Here is an 18,405-nt window from a genome sequence, read left to right on the forward strand (position 1 = left end):
TCAAGTATCTGCTCAAATATCATGTTTTCAGAGAATTCTTCCTTATATAAAATAGTCTCTCCTCTACTTTATGTAATTATCTGTATCTTTAACTCTATTACTTCTTTATAGTGTGACCATTACCTGATTTTATAGCATAAATTCATTTGTTATTTGTTTATTAACTTGTTCCTCCAGAATTTATGCTCCATGAAGGGAGATGTTTTGTCTTTTTTTTCCCCAGCTATATTCCTGACAATAGAATGGTGTCTGGAATATATGAGACACTCGACATTTATGAGAAGAATAAATGAGCAAATTAATGAGTGAATTGTCTTTGGTTAACTAATTTGGTAAATATACAGGCATAAGGGGTACTATAATTAAGATACTTTTCTGAGAAATCTTCCTAAAGTCTATTAGTCTCATATCAACATTTCCCCAGCATTGCAATTGAATTTGCTGTAATTAATTAACATGTTTATTATTTACCATTTGAGACTGTTGATTTAGAAAGTCTAAGAGCGAGCAAAGATGGGCTAGGAAGTTTTAAGATGAAAAAGGAAATACAAATAATGTCAGATAAGGTTAAATTTAAGACAAAAACACAAGGCAGAGACGATGTTATAGAATAATAAAGTATGTGGTCTATTCCGAACACCTAAGAGAAATGATTATTTACATACCAAACAACATGATATTAAAAAAACAAACAGTGAAACACCAATAAATTTATTATCATAAATTGTGATTTTAACACATCATTTTCAGAATTTTATGCACAAGGAGACAAAAAGTAATTAAAATAGGGTGGGCTATTTTAATCCAACTAACCAAGTGGGATCTTTCAAAACTCCTGTATTAACAATAATAATTAATCATAGCTTAAATGAATTCCAAAAGCAGTAGATGAGGCAATGTCAAATTGGCAAACGCAGTAGGGAGGAATCTACCAACCAACTCTTTGAAACCAGTGAGCCTGATCATCCCTAGAATCATCTCATGCCACTTGACCTCCAAGTCATCCTGGAAGAAAAGAACTAGAATCTTGATGGATACGTTTTAAAATGTCATTGTCTTAGTCTGTTTGGGTGGCTCTAACAAAATATCATAAACTGGGTGGCTCATAAATATCAAATGTATTTCTCACAATTCTCAAGGCTGGGAAATCATAAGTCAAGTAAGATTCAGTGTCTGGGTGAGGGCCTGCTTCCTGGTTCATAGATGGCCCTTCTTGCTGTATCTTCTCATGGTGGAAGGTGAGGGGTCTTTCTCACGCATGTTTTATAACATCACTAATCCCATATATGAGGGAGGAGGCTTTATGTCCTAATCACCTTCCAAATATCTCACCTCCTAATATGACCTTAGGGTTGGGATTTCAACATATGAATTTTGATGGGATATAAGCTTTCCAATCATCGCAGTCATCCTAATATAAACCTTCAAAGAAATAAAGATCATTAAGATGTGCTATGAACGGAGTGGCTGTTTCTACAAGGAAGTAAAGGGAGTTCTCACATGCAACCATTAAACACAAGAGACATTCAGGAAGCACATATTCAAATTCTACCTTTTGGAGACAGTTAAATGAAAAATGGAGTGATAGTGCTAAAAATATTTATTAACCTGAATTTGGAAGCTGGGCTGCTCCCATTAGACAGTAGCAGATACTAAATGTGAACAGCAATGACTGGCCCTGATAAAAGGCATATGTATTGGAAAGAAAAATATGTAACTATCCCTATGCATAGACTCTATGATTAAGCAGAACTGTCCATGTAATCTGCAAAAAAGTTCCTAGAACTAATAATGACTTAAGAAGGTTACAAGATATAAGATCAACACACAATTATCAATTGTATTTCTGTATACTAGCAATAAACAATTAGAAACTGAAATTTTTAAGAAATATAATTTATAATAGCTCTAAAAATTGAAATTATGTAGACATAAATCTACAAAATATATGGTTTCTCTACACATAATACTATAAAACACTGATGAAATAAAAAAGAGCTAAGTAAATAGGAAGGCATGTCATTCCTTTGATTGAAGTACTCAAAATAGTTAAGACATTAATTTTTGCCATACTGACAGATTTGACAAAAATCCAACAGGAATTTTCATTGATGTATGTTATATAAGATGGTTGTAAAGTTGATAGAGCAATGTAAAGAAATTAGAAAACTGGAATAGTTTTGAAAAATAAAGTTAGATGAGTCACACTAATCAGTTTGAAGACTGAAATGTTAAGACAATTTGGTCCTGGTGAATGAGTAGATGCAGATCAATGGAACATATCTGTTAGCTGTTCTATTGAGTATGGTGTTCACAAATGTGATCACATTTGTTTTCACATAAAATTTTATCACTTTAATGATTTTAAAGTGTACAATTCTAAATTTATTTCATTTGGCAATTGATTTTTTTTTACAAAGATGCAAAGGTAATACTGCACAAAATGGATGGTCTTTTTGACAAGCAATCTTAGAATAATTTGAAATTAATATGCAACAATCTTGATTCAAACCTAATCCCTATACAAAAGGAAAACTCAAAATGGATCATAGAACTAAATGTAAAATACAAAACTATAATAAAATTTGAAAAGAAGATATAGAAAAAATTCCATTGCAAGGATTTAGGATGATTTCTCTGACATGGTGTCAAAAGCAGAGTCTATGAAACGAAAAAGTCACAAATTGTGTTTCATTGCAATTATAATTTTGCTCTGTGAAATACACTGGTAAACAACTAGAAAGGCAATCTGCAGACTGTGGAAAATGTTTTCAAGACAAATATCCAGAACAAATTTGTATCTAGAATATATTAAGAACATATAAAGAACTCTCAAATCTCAACAGTAAGAAACAAAATTTAAAAACAGACAAAGGTTTGAAAAGACACTTCATCCAAAATTGTACACAGATGGCAAATAAGAACATTAAGGAGTAATCTATTGTTTGTGTATGAGACAATTTACCCTTCCATTAGCCAGTCAATAGATGTTAGGGATCTTTTCAATTTTGAGCTGTTATGAATAAAATAGCCTTGACCATATTTGTACATGTATTTAAGCAGAACTGTTTTAATTGCTATTGGAAAAATATCTAGGAGTGAGATTCCTGGGTCATATGGTAAATGTATATTTAACTTCACAAAATCAGCCAAAATATTTTGCAAAGTAGCCATATCATTTTGCATTTCCAGTAAAATTTCACATTCCTGACAATACTAGGGATTGTCAGTCTTCTTGATCACAGTCATTCTAACCTATTAATAATCAGGCCTTAATTTTCTTTTCCTTAATAGTTAATAATGTTAGTTATTTTTTAATGTACTTATTTGCTATCTGAACTTTTGTTGAAGGTATGTTCAAATATTTTGCCCATTTACATTGGATTAGTAGCTTTTTAGTATTGAGTTTTGCGACTTCTTTATATTTTAAGATTATTTTTAAAATTCTTATTTTGTAATAGTTTTAGATTCATAGAAAAGTTGCAGAGATAGTGAGAGTTCCCAAATATCTCACACCCAGTTTCTGCTATTAACATCTTATTTTAGTATTTTTGTCACAATCAATAAATGGATAATGCTATATTATTAAGTAAAGTCTGTATTTCCTTAGTTTTTACTTTATGTCTTATTCTTATTTCAGGATCCAGCTGAAGTTTCTACAATACATTTAGTCATTATGTGTCTTTTTAGGGTCCTCTTGACTATGGTAGTTTCTTAGACTTTCCTAGTTTTTGATGACTTCAACAGTTTTAAGGAGTATTGATTAGGTGTTTTGCAGTGTCCCTCAACTGGGATTTGTCTGGTGTTTATATCATGATTAGAATGGGGTTATAGATTCTTTTGAGAATGCCTTTATTTTCCCCTTGAATCCTGAAGGGTATTTCCCTGGACATACAATTTGCCATTGGTAGTTCTTTTTCTTTCAGTACTTCAAAAATGTCACTTTCATCTGGTTTCCATGATTTCAGATGGGAAATCTGCTAATCAAATGTGTGTTTCCCTATAGTGTGTTCTTTCTTTCTGGCTTCTTTTGAGACTTTTTTCTTTGTCTTCAGTTCTTTGAAATTTAACAATAAGTTATAATGGTGTGGATTTCTTTGAGTTTATCCTATCTTAGTTCAGCTTCTTGGATCCGTAGATTTATGTCTTTTGTGAAATTTGGAAAGTTTTCAGCCATATTTCTTTTAGTACTTTTTCAATTCAGTTTTCTGTCTTCTCCTTCTAGAACTACAATAATCCAAATATTAGCTCTGTTTTTATAGTTCCAAAGGTCCTGAGTAAGTTTACTTTTATTTTTATAGCTACATAATAGGTGTACATATTTACGGAGTATATTAGATGTTTTGATACAGGCATACAATGTGTAATAATCACATCAAGGTAAATGGAAGATCTACAGCATCAAGCATTTATCATTTCTTTGTTACAAACATTTCAGTTATACTCTTTATTTTAAAATGTACAATTATTTTTAACTGTAATCACCTTGTTTTGCTATCAAATAGTAGATCTTATTCATTATTTTTGTACCCATTAATGATACCCACTTCCCCATACCCCCACTACCCTTCCCAGCCTTTGGTAACCATAATGCTACTCTCTATCTACATGGGTTCAATTGTTTTAATTTTTAGCTTACACAAATATGTAAGAATATGCAAAGTTTGTCTTTCTGTGCCTGCTTATTTTACTTAGCATAAGGTCCTTCAGTTTCTTTCATGCTATTGGAAATGACAGGATATCATTCTTTTTTTTTTGGCTGAATAGTAATTCATTGTATACATGTACAATTTCTTTTTTTAACTCTTAAGTTCAGGAGTAAAAGTGCAGATTTGTTACATAGGTAAACTTGTCTCATGGGGGTTTGCTGTCCAGATTATTTTAACACACAGTTATTAAGCCTAGTATTCATTAGTTATTTTTCCTGATCCTCTCCCTCCTCCCACCTGCCACCCTCCACCCTCCAAAAGGGTGTGTGTTGTTCCTCTCTGCGTGCCCATGTGTTCTCATCATTTAGCTCTCACTTATAAGTGAGAACATAGGTATTTGGTTTTCTGTTTCTGTGTTAGTTTGCTAAGGATAATGGCCTCCAGCTCTATTTATATTCCTACAAAGGATGTGATCTCATTTTTTATGGCTGCATAGTATTTCATGGTATATATATATACACCACGTTTTCTTTATCCAGTCTATCACTGGATGGGCATTTAGGTTGATCCTGTATCTTTGCTATTGTGAACAGTGCTATATTTATCTGTTGATGAACATTTAGGTTACCTCCAAACCTTGGCTATTGTAAATAGTGCTGCAACAAAGATGAAAGTATAGATATGATCCAATGCACTGATTTTCTTCCTTTTGGGTATATACCCACCAGTGGAATTTCTGGTTCATATGGTAGCTCTATTTTTAGTTTCTTGAGAAACCTCCAAAATGTTCTTTACAGAGGTTGTACTAATTACATTCTCATTTACAGCGTACAAAGATTTTTTTTTTCTCCACATGTTCACCAGCATTTGTTATTGCCTGTCTTTGGATAAAAGCCATTTAAACAGGGGTGAGATAATATGTCATTGTAGTTTTGTTCTGCATTTCTCTTATCAGTGATGTTGAGCTCCTTTTCATAAACCAGTTTGCCGTCTGTATGTTGTCTTTCGAGAAATGTCTATTTAGATGTTTTGCCATTTTTAAATTGTATTATAGGAAATTTTTAATTGTTTGAGCTCCTTATATATGCTGGATTAGTCCCTTTTCAGATGGAGAGTTTATAAATATTCTCTGCAATCCTATGAGCTGTCACTTCACTTTGTTGATTGTTTTCTTTGCTGTGCAGAAGCTTTTTAACCTGTGATCTTGTTTGTCCATTTTTTTTTTTTTTTTTTTTTTTGGCTTTGGTGCTTGCGGAGTATTACTCAAGAAATCTTTCGCCAATCAATGTTCTGGAGGATTTCCCCCAAATGTTTTCTTTTAGTAGTTTCACACATTGAGGTCGTAGATTTAAGCATTAAATCAATTTTGATTTTATTTTAGTATACGGCAAGAGATGAGGATCTAATTTCATTTCTTTCCCTATGGATATATAGTTTTCTCAGCACCACTGGTTGAGGAGACTGTCCTTTACCCAATGCATGTTCTTGGCAAGTTTGCTGAAAATGAGTTCACTGCAGATGTATATACATTTGTTTCTGGGTTCTCTATTCTGTTCCATTAGTCTATGTGTCTGCTTTCATGGTAGTGCCATGCCATTTTGGTTACACTATCTCTGTACTATAATTTGAAGTCAAGTAATGTGATTCCTCCATTTTTTTAATTATTAAAAAGGAAGTTTAATTGATTCACAGTTCCAGGTTTGTTCTTTTTGATCAGAATACTTTTGGCTATTCTGGGTCTTTTGTGGTGTCATATAAATTTTAGGATTATGTTTTTATTTCTGTGAAGAATGTCATTGGTATTTTGATAGGAATTGCATTGAATCTCTGTAGATTGCTTTGAGTAGTATGAACATTTTAACAATATTAATTCTTGTAATCCCTGAATGTGGAATAACTTTCCTTTTTTTGTGTCCTCTTCAATTTCTGGTATTAATGTTTTATAGTTTTTATTACAGAGATCTTTCACTTCTCTGATTAAGTTTATTCCTGGGTATTTTATTTGTAGCTAAATGGGATTACTTTCTGTGTCAGGCCATTCTTGAATTGCTATAAATGAATATGCAAGACTGGATAATTTATAAAGAAAAGCAATTCAATTAACTCACTGTTTTATAGTCTGTATAATCATGGTGCCAGCAACTGATCAGCTTCTGCAGATAACTAAGGGAACTATTACTCATGTCAGAATGTGAAACAGGAGCAGACACATTACACGGCAGAAGCAAGAGAGAGGTGTGGGGAGCCACACAATTTTAAACAATCAGATCTCAAGATAACTCACTATTACAAGGACAGCACCAAGCTAAGAGGGATCCATCCTCATCGATCCCCAGGATGTTGAACCATCCTAACATCCCTGTGATAAATCCCATTTAGTTATGGTGAATAATCTTTATAATGTGCTGTCTAATTCAGTTTGCTAGTATTTTTTCAAGGATTTTTGCTTCAGTGTTCTTCAGGAATATCAGCCTGTACTTCTCATTTTGTTGTTATTGTTCTGTCCTTGTCTGGTTTTGGTATCAGGGAAATACTGACTTTTTAGAGTAAGTTTGGAAGTATTTCCTCTTCCTCTGTTTTTCAAGATAGTTTGAGTAGGATTGGCACTAGTTCTTTAAATGTTTGATAGAATTCAGCAGTGAAGCCATCAGCTTTCTGTGCTAGGAGATGTTTTTTTTTAAGGCTTTGAGCACACTTGTTTTGTGCTATTCAGGTCTTGGATTTCTTCATGGTTCAATCTTGGTAGGTTGAATGTGTCTAGAAATGTATCCATTTCTTCTAGATTTTTCCAATTTATTGGCATATAGTTGCTCATAGTAGCCACTAATGGTGCCTTGAATTTCTGTGGTACCAGTTGCTGTAATGTCTCCTTTTTAATCTTTTTATTTATTTGTGTATTCTCTTTCTTTTTCTTAGTCTGGCTAAAGGTTTGTCAATTTTGTTTATTTAAAAAAAATGCTTTATTTATCTTTTGTATTTTTTTCCATCTATTTCTGCGCTGATCTTCAGTATTACTTCTACTAATTTTGGGTTTTGCTTGTTCTTACTTTTCTAGTTCTTTAAGATGCATTATTAGATTATCCATTTAAAGTTTTTCTACTTTTCTGACATAGGCACTTATTGCTATAAACTTCCAAGTACTGATTTTTTTTATTTCCCATAGGTTTTGATATGTTGTGTTTCTATTTTAAATTGTTTCAGAAAATTATCAGTTTCCTTCCTAATGTCTTCATTGACCCACTGGTGATTCAGGGGCATATTACTTAATTTCCATGTGCTTGTATAGCTTACAAAATTCTTCTCGTTAATGATTTCTAGTTTTATTCCATTGTGGCCAAAAAGGATACTTGAGATGATTTAAATTTTTATCAAATGTTTTAACACTTGTTTTGTGGCCTAACATTCCTTGAGAATGTTCAATGTGCTGAGAAGAAGAATGTGTATTTTGCAGCTGTTGGATGAAATGTTCTTTAACAATCTATTAGGCCTATTTGGTCGCTAGAGGAGATTAAATCTGACGTTACTTCGTTGATTTTCTTTTCTGTATGATCTGGACTACCCTGAAACTGGGATAAAGGAGCCTCCAGTTATTACTGTATTTAGCTCTAATAATACTTGCTTTACATATCTGGGTACTCCAGTGTTGGATGCATAGCTACTTAAAATACTTATATCCTCTTGCTGAACTGTCCCCTTTGTCATTACACAGCGACTTTGTTTCTTTCTAAAGTTTCTGTCTTGAAATCTATTTTGTCTGACAGAGATATAGCTATTTCTGGTCTTTTTTGGCTTCCACTGCATGGAATATCTTTTCCCATTTCTTTATTTTCAGTCCATGTGTGTTTTTATAGGTGAAATTTGTTGCCTGTAGGTCACAGATTGTTGGGTCAAGGATGGTCTATATCCTGATGTTAGTTGTTATGATTATATACATTTCCTTCTAGTTCAAATCAAAAACTGAATTTTTAGTACCTAATAGTAATATAAAATCGTGGTACCTGGAACACAATTTTATCTTCTAAGTAACCTATTGGCAACATGTATCCTCTAGATGTGCTACGAGCAAGTTAGAGAAGTATGGCCTGTCCCTGAGGTATTTTGTTTCTCTTGTTTTGCATTTATTTGTTCTCACATAGAACTAGATTTCATTAATGGTAATAATACTGCATTAGGTGATATTGAAGTTCAACTTTCCATCATATTCCCATTAACCATGGCAGTTCTAGTTAATTCCGTGTTCTCACGAGGTATGCTGTTTTTACAAATATAAACTTAATTTGAACTATTATAACATTGCTAACATTATAATACTGCTAATAATTATAATGGAAACTGCTATAACCTCTTATAATTGTTACATTATGGTTAGCATGCTGAACCACAATCATCTGCTAGATCATGAATAATAAAAAATTAGATTACATGTACAGCTATTATTTTGCCTTTGAGAGAAGCAATTTTGTAATATATGAAGTTTATTTGAATATGCACTTTAGCAGCAATGTACTGTGCAATGGGCTTTAAATGTCATTATCTCTAGGACCTTCAGGAATACTGTAAATTCTAGAGCATTCTTAAATACAATATTTTATTTTTAATGTACAAAAGTAAACTTTTTATGAAAGCGCATTTTCTCTCAGAAAGATCTAAACTAGAGGAGCTGATTTCCTATCAAGAAGTAGTCCTGCCCAAACACTTTGCTTTAGAAAGTGCTAGAGGCTGTGAGAGAAAGATGTGAAAACCAGGCTTCACTAAGTTCTAAAACTGACATTCCCTTCACCTGCCAAGAGCATCAACTTCTCCCTCTGGTGACTTTGGTTTTCAGCATGAATAAAGACAGTGTTTTTTCTTGTCAGTAACAGAAGAATACTGTTTATAGGAGTTCCTCCTCTTATATATTTTGTTTTGAATGCTAGAAAATGAGTTGTTTATTTCAGGTTTCAGGCATAAAAGTAGCTACTAGGGGAAATTACCAGCACAAAGTTTTGTTTTATGTGTAGCAAATTCATATTCCTATCAATTTATATTTAAACTTGTGATACAATAGTGAACTGGTAGTTTAAATGATTGCAAGCAACTAGACTTTTTTAGTTATAATGCACTTAAATGTACATTAACTATGGCAATAATACAAGCTAAGTACAGTAGAAATGAAATAAGATCAACTTTATTTACAATCACTTCAAATGTCCAATTAGAATTAGAATGGTGGATTATAAACCCTTAGTTTTCTCTATCAGCTTTGACATTACAGAACAGATTTCTGAGCTCTTAAAGGGTAGGCCCACCTAATGGAAGTGGTTCACTATCAAAGAGGACCTCAGGGAAAAACAAAAAGCTTCCTCAGAGCTTTCGTCCCACCATTGTTCCCCCACAGAAGCCTAGAAAATAATGCAAACTTTCTTTTTTGGGAAAAAAGAAGACATCCTGTTTGTGAAAACAGTGTCTGGTCCTAGTATGATTTCACAATTGAGTCAACAAACACTGCTTGAATGCTGCTATTCTATATTATGCACAATGCCAAAACCTGACCCCAAATTTCAATAAGCCACAGTTGTTGACCTCAAAGATTTCAATTAAGGGAGGTCAGACCTTTAGAACTAACTAAAAACGAAAGTGGTGACAGTGTTTGAAAAAGCAAAAATGTGTGTTTATGGCATCCCAAATTACCTCATCAGCCCTCACATATTTAAAGGCTTTTTCCTTCTTCATATGGTTTTTATGTTACCTAGAGAATTTATATGCTGTGCCGGAGAAAAAAACATTAAGACATAGTTACACAAAACTAGCAACATCTCCTTTGCCAATAACAAACCCAGGTAATTTTAGTTCCTGATAAATTATGCAAAAGAAAATTGATAGAAAGTAGTATGAAGCAAAGATGTGAATAATGCAAGTAGCTCAAGGAGATGAAAATGGAACAGGTTATTCATACTTCAAATGGGAATGCTAGCAATGATGGCTTTGGGCTCTTGCCATTTCCTTCAGACTAGAGATTACAAGGTGATTGTTAAGTACCAGAAGTATAAATTTCTTGTATACAGATTTCTCCTTTTCATCCTATGTTGAATAAAAGATAAACTAAGCCAACTGAAACTGGGTGTTTTAGAATCTCAGACTGCTATCTTTTATCTGGTCTCGTCATGGTTGACTGTTACTAGCCACGCTCTTTCAAATTGCTGATTGGGGCAGCTTCTCTAGACCCTTCTTCTGAAGTCTAATATGTCCTTATTTTTTTTTTTTTTGATAAATTGATTTATCAGGAGCCATCCTAAATTAAGCATAAAATAGAATGCTACGTAAAATAAATTCTAGAATTCTTAATGGACACCCAGGGAATGCCATTGGGAATAATTAATCAAAATAGAATTTCCTATAATCCATTTTATAGATGAATTCTAAAGAGGACTTATGCTGGTTTTTGTTTCAACTGTGACATGAAACAGACATTTATTCCCTTGGAGGATTCAGGGTTGCTGTTCAAGTCAGAAGTTTTAAAAGTATAAACACTCTGACAAACTTTAAGATAAAAGTCATTGAATCTTACAAGACACTTTGTCCATTATGTACAATGTATCTTTTCCATTATGTACAAAATACATTATCCATAATACATAGATAATTGACTCCAAATTCAACATTGCTTTGCATATGTCAACAATGCAGCAAGTATTACTTTTTTCATTTATGAAAAAATAGGCTTGTAAAAAGTAACTACAAGGAAAAACCTAACAGAGCTGTTCCTATATTGGGTTATCTAGTGTCCTCTCAAAATTCATGTTCACTGGAACATCAGAATGTGTACTCATTTGGAAATAGGGTTTTTTGCAGATGTAGTTAGCATGAGGTCATACTGACAGGGTAGACCCTTAATCCAGTGACTTGTGTCCTTATAATAGAAAAGGACAAAGAGGAAAATGTCATGTGAAGATGCAGGCAGAGACTAGAGCATCCACCAGAAACTAGAAAAGATGCCTCCATCGGATTTTCCCTCAGAGCCTCTAGAAAGAACAAACCTGCTTATACCTTGTTTTTGAACTTCTATCCTCTAAGAAGGTAAAATAATAATTTTTTTTCCTTAGGCATCCAGTTTTTTCACAGTAATTGTTATGTCAGCCATAGAAAACTAATAAGGTTCCCACTTACTTTTATTAACCCACATTTCCCAAACCTCATTAATATCTGGGTAGGTAAATGGTCACACAATAACTCAAATTTAATTGGATCTTGCGCATACTTTCTGATGCAAGATACCCAGGCCCTGTGAAAATATTTTAAATTTTTCAAAATGTTTCAGGTACTTTAAAATATTCCAATATTTGAGGCTTTCTCGAAATTAGGTGTTTAGGGGTATACCCAGGGAGAATTTTCTAGGTATTCACAAATAAATCTGCTTCTGATAGACTTGCCATGACTTTTGTGGGTACTACCTTCTGCCTGGTACTGTCACTGAAAAACTGAAGAATACACAATGCTACATTTTCAAGGGTATTTGTGACAAAAAGGGATGTCAGCCATTCAAATCCTTCTTTGTCACAATGGAGATTAAGGGGTCCTAAACCATTACGGAATTTATTAAAACATCCTTTCAATTTTTGTTTTATCTGTTTTTTGTTTTTGTTTGAGATGGAGTTTTGCTCTTGCTACCCAGGCTGGAGTGCAGTGGCACGATCTCGGCTCACCGCAACCTCCGTCTCCTGGGTTCAAGCAATTCTCCTACCTTGGCCTCCCACCTGTAGCTGGGACTACAGGTGCACGCCACCATGCCCAGCTAATTTTTGTATTTTTAGTAGAGATGGGGTTTCACCATGTTGACCAGGATGGTCTCGATCTCTTGACCTCGTGATCCACCCGTTTTGGCTTCCCAAAGTGCTGGGATTATAGGCGTGAGCCACTGTGCCTGGCCAACAGCCTTTCAATTTCTAATTATGCCCTTCTGTCTCCATACAAAGTAGGCAAAAGGCTATAAAGGAAAGAGAAAATTCAAATTCTATTAATCACACTGAACCTATCACTGCCCTCTCCAGCAATTAAAAAATTGAACCTGGGTCAGCTATCTTTCCCTCTTGGGAGGAGTTCCTGTAAGTTTTCGATCTCCTTGCAAATGGACCTTGGTCAGTCTGCCTGCCAGTTCAGTCATGTGTGAATTCTAGCAGCGAAAAAGATGAAATCCTCACGTTTGGGTGACTTCAGGGTAAATTTTACTTTTTCCTTCCTCAAAAGAAAGAGTGTGTGTTTGTTTAGAATATGTTATTTGCCATATTTCTTCTTAACCCTCTTGAGATTCTCTAGTGGATCTGATATAATCCTTCAGTTTTCCATACCTGTCATTTTTTGTTCAGGGACGGTGAAAAACGTTGATCAAAGAGAAAAAATACAGGTCTGGTCTTGGAGCTTTGAGTGGGGAGTAGCAGCCTTTATTCTAAAAGCAAATACTGTTCCAGCTCCAAGCTCAGGTGCTGGGCATCCCTCATTCACATCAGCTGCTTCACTGCTCATCCACCGGCAAACCTGAGCACTATAATGACTAACCAGGAAAATATCTCCTGCCTGATAGTCTTCCTGACTTGTTCACTTATTATGTAGCACTATACATGGTGGCAAAAATACTCAAACTATCACATTTTGGTACTGATCAAGTACTGTACAGCTTCAACGACTCAATGTTAGCATGATAGCAGTAGGGAAGAGTCACCTATATGAGATCATGGTGAGTACCTTGGGGACAGGAATAAAAGCTTCAGTGTGCCCTCGAGGAAGCTTTAGGGCTCGGACTCTGCTTTTACATCCCTACAAGATTTGGCTCTGACTCTTTGTCTACTTGAAACCTCAGGCTCAGTGTAATTAATTGCCATCATGTGCATTTGGTGTGGTCTCAGGTCTCTCCAAGGTTTGTGTCTAATTTTTTCCTAATAGGCCGACCTAGTTCTTGTAGAAGTTCGTGGCACAGGGGCTCTCCTTGTCCACACCTGAAAATGAAGCCTGCCTGAAAAGTTTTGAGACATGCATTTTCCTTCTGCCATTATCCTCAGCTCTTCATCTGCTCTGATCCTCCTGTTTTTACCTAATTTCTGCAAACCGGAATTTTCACTTTCTCTCTAGTCGCTTGGACTCAGGTAGAAGAACTACCTGACTCTGTTTTCCTTTTTCTCCAGGACACCCTGTGTTGTGTAGCTCCTCCAGCCTCCACACAGTGCAAACAGGCAGCAGTGTCATGCACAACATTCAGGCTCGGCCATGGTTCCTAAGTCTCAGGTCCCCAATAATTAGGAGACGGAGCAAATTTAAGGAAAATGGTATCTCAGAAATGAGCAAAATATAAAATTTGGAGAAATGATAACATTTTATAATGCACTGTTTGCTAATGACTTAGATTTGTTCTCTATTGTCTTGCTAATTAGGTAGACAAATCCTAAATGTAAGAGATCAAAGGGAGTAAGGCATATTTAATAGTATCTAATTCCCTGGGCACACACTGGTTTTCCATATGGTCAGGAATCCAATAGCTCAACACAGGATATAATTAATTTCTCTGAGGCAAAGCAAATGATAACATTTAGATAATTACTCTTCACAAGTATTTTTTTAAAATTTCTTTCTAAGAATTGCCTAGAGTGTTTTATTGAACTAATATAATAAACAATGAAAGGCAGTGAGGGTTAAAGCAAGGATTAATATTCTACTGAAATATGCCTGGTGCATAAACCAAAATACAAGATTCTTTCTTTCTACATGTTGAGCAAGGGTGGTGGACTTTGTCGTACCACTATAGAAGTTATCTCAATTGGAATCAACTTTTTAGTTCTTGTGGGCTGCTGGGCTCTGCTTCTTCTGTGGCCAATACTGTACATCAGTCCGTTGTGGGGCATTAACCTTGGCAAATGAAGTGGGAAGAGGCTTAGGAGACTTGGATTCTACTGTATCTCTCTCTCTGGTGGCTCTGTGCTAGGCCAATTTAACCAAGCTTAAGTATGTTCTCTAGATCATACTTTCTTGCATAATTCTGATTTTGCATAGGCCATGGAAGGTATTTTGTACAATATTTGAAAGATAGAAATGAAGCAACTCTGAAGACTGGTGCGGGGCACCAATCTGGCTCATGTGCAAGTGTATATGCGACCACATGTTGAAGTTACCAACTTCTGTAGATCCATAGTGTTGATAGTACTGAGGCTGAATACGTTCAGAGACAGGTACAAGTTCCAGTTTGTCCTTACAGGTTTTAGCTGACCTGTGTGTCTTGGTCCACCTTTGTAGGTTCAAGCTGGTCCTTGCTGTCATCCACATCCAGTTTTCCTTCCCGACTACCAGCCTAGCTGACCAGATTCAAAATAGTCACAGACACAACAGCTTGTATAGATGATGCTCCAGCAGCTCCCAAAATTGCATATAGTCAAAACACTATAGTAAATTGCACATTCTATGTAATGTATAGCAGTTCTGCTTCAATGAAATAACCTTGATTTGTGTATTACCTAGTTGGTAATACATGTAGAGATGCCTTAATTTCTAGGATAAGGGTATACACTTGCTTTTTATTCTTCTAAATTCCTTTGTGAGGATCAATAAACAAATTTCATAATGATTTTTTTAAAGATATGAAACATGAAACATACAGATAAAGAGGTGTGTATGTGAAGAGACACATGTATATACATTTTTATATACAAACTGGTTTAGTTAGGGAGCTTGGCTTTATCTAGGAATACATATGACTATCACTTTAACTGAAGCTTTTCAAGGCTCACGTATACTGTAAGAGTTCTAAACAAGTGCCCTGAGCTATTTCCTTGACGTAAGTAAATAATATTATAAAGAAAGATAATGAAAAAACTATGGCAACAGCTAGAAATACAGAAGCTTATTCAATTGAGAGAAGCTATTTTTTTCTTTTGAAATCAAATTTTGCCCTGTGACCTAATTACATTCAAGTTTTGATTCCTGACATTAAAAGACAGTGATTCTTCCTGAGTTTTTCTTTCAGGACTTCCTGAAAGACAGTCAAGATCCAAAACTTGTCTCATCTCTCACCTATCCTGAATGGAGAAAAAGAAAATCTTTGCACTTGCTTAAAATACATGATGGGCACACATTGAAGGGGCTCTTCACATGGCATATGATTTATACTGAGTAATGCTTGCTGAAGAAATAAGTAACAAATCAATCAGATCATGAGCTGAACATATTGGTCTCATCTTACATTGTGAAAGAAGTGAATGAACACCTGCCTTCTGATAAGTTTTCTTCTCCATTCCCAGATAGAAACTTTACCATTGCTCTTTTCTTTTCTTAATTTGTTTTAGTGTACCTTGGGTGCTACCCAAGTGTACCTGGTTTAGTGTACCTGGTATTTGGGCAGAGACTAGAGACAAATGAATAAACTGGTGCTGTGATTAACAAAATAGGACAGAAGGCTAAGAGAGGCTGATAATAGCAATGTATTTTCATGCAATTACAACTATTAAGATCCATCAGTCTTTTCTGTTTGATCATATGAAATACTGAGATCAGAGGCCAAAGTAGACAACGTTGTAGACCATATGAACTGAAAAATTTGAGTATGAACCAAGAATATTTTTGACTCAGATAACTTTTAAGACATAAAGATTATTAAAAATGCCAGTTCCTCTAACTACTTAGAGAGTGAAAGAGAAAGTCTGGGTCATGGGAGACTTTAGTTATCCCTTAAATGCATCAGATCTGCTTCTGATCAACTGCTTTAGATTATTAACTGTGAAAAGTGTGCTAATCAAAAATCAAGGCAAGAATCTTCATCTTAAATGTATACTCTATAATGTGTATGATGTTATATAAGAGATGTTTGTGATGGACAATGGGTCATTAAATTAAGTTGCAATTTACATATAACCCAAGAGTTTTATGTAATGATATGTTATTTAAAGACTATTCTTAAGGACTAAGTGTGGTACTTCAACTACTTAGGAGCTTTGTGTGTGGGTGTGTGTGTGGGTGTGAGTGTGTACATAATAACCTGAAACTCTGGTCAGCATTTTAAATAAGACTGATTAGGAGGAAAAACAAACAAACAAAAAATGTCTTGATGACCTAGTGTGATTGTAAACGTTTGTGTTTGCATGTTGATGTTGTGTATTTCCTTAAGCAGAAATAAGATCAGGATCATGGAAAATTTCAGAGTCCTTAAGATTGTACTTATAGTCTGCTAATATTAAGCAGCCATAAATTTCCCCTCTTAACTATGTTAATGAATTGAGATGTTTGAGCTGAGTGATATAATTAAATGCCTTCAATTTCAGGTCCTTTATGTGAGAGCAAAGAAGTCAATTGTGCCATGGGAAAACTCTTCAGAGCAGAAGGTCAGTGTTGTTCACGCAAAGGTCATATCACTTAGTATAATTGATTTTAAATACCTTGTATTTAACAGACAATGGTCAGAAACAGGGACTAACTGAGCAGAACAGACAAAATGTAGATGAGAGGAAAGAGGCTTGGCCAGCCCTTAGAAGTTCCAACTCGCCCTGTTCCAGCGCCAACCATTGTCTGACAGCAGCTCATGAGAGACCATGAACCAGAGCTGCCTAGTTTAATCTTTCTGAAATATTTTATCCCTGAAATTATGAGATAATAACTTTTGATTGTTGATGTTTTAAGCCACTAAGTTTAGGGGTGATTTGTTTCACAGCAGTAAACAACCAGAACTGTCATAAAAAAAAATCAAATCATGGTAATGAAGAAATCAAATAATTTTATTTGTTGCTCACTAAAATGCAAAAGTAATAACAGCCCATGTAATTAAGAGAATACTGATCTTATTACACCTATCTTAAATTAGACATAGAAATTATCTAATTTATTTTTCATACATTGCCAACTAGAAATATTGTGAGCTTTCTCTTCCACTTTGTTTAAATCTAAAAGTTATAAATCTTTATTGGCATCTTAGTAGAAATGTGCAAACCATCGGAGATATGTACATATGCATTTTTAAGTAGATTTTTTTTTTAGTAGTTTTAGGTTCACAGAAAATTAAAAGGTACAGAGATTTCCCATGTACCCCCTGGCTGCCTCCCTCCCCAATGTATAACTTCTTTTATTATCATCACGCCATTCCCTCCCCCATGTGTATATGTACCAAATTTTCTTTATCCAGTCTATCACTGATAGGTATATAGCTTGATTCCATGTCTTTGCTGTTGTGAATAGTACTGTAATGAACATGTGGGTGCATATGTCTTTATGATAGAATGAATTCTATTCCTTTAGGTATATATCCAGTAATGCAATTACTCAGTTGAATAATATTTCTGTCTTTAGGTCTTGGAGGAATTACCACCCTATCTTCCACAATGGTTGAACTAATTTACACTCCCACCAACAGTGTGTAAGTACTCCTTTTTCTTGACAACCTTGCCAGAATCCTTTTTATTTTTATTTTTTGAATTGTTTTAATAGCCATTTTGGATGTGAGATAGTATCTCATTGTGGTTTTGATTTGCATTTTTAATAATCAGTGATGTTGAGCTTTTTCTCATATGACTGTTGTCGCCTTCTGAAAAGTGTCTGTTCATGTCTTTTGCCCACTTTTAAATGGGATTGTTTTTCTCTTGCAAATTAGTTTCAATTCTTTATAGAAGCTAGATATTAGACCTTGTTCAGATGCATAGTTTGCGAAAATTTTCTCACATTTTGTTGGTTGTCTGTTTGTTGATAGTTTCTCTTGCTATGTAGAAGCTCTTAAGTTTAATCAATTTTGCTTTTGTTGCAATTGCTTTTGGTA

The sequence above is a fragment of the Saimiri boliviensis genome, chromosome 2 (assembly GCF_048565385.1).
Source record: "Saimiri boliviensis isolate mSaiBol1 chromosome 2, mSaiBol1.pri, whole genome shotgun sequence".
Lineage (NCBI taxonomy): Eukaryota > Metazoa > Chordata > Mammalia > Primates > Cebidae > Saimiri > Saimiri boliviensis.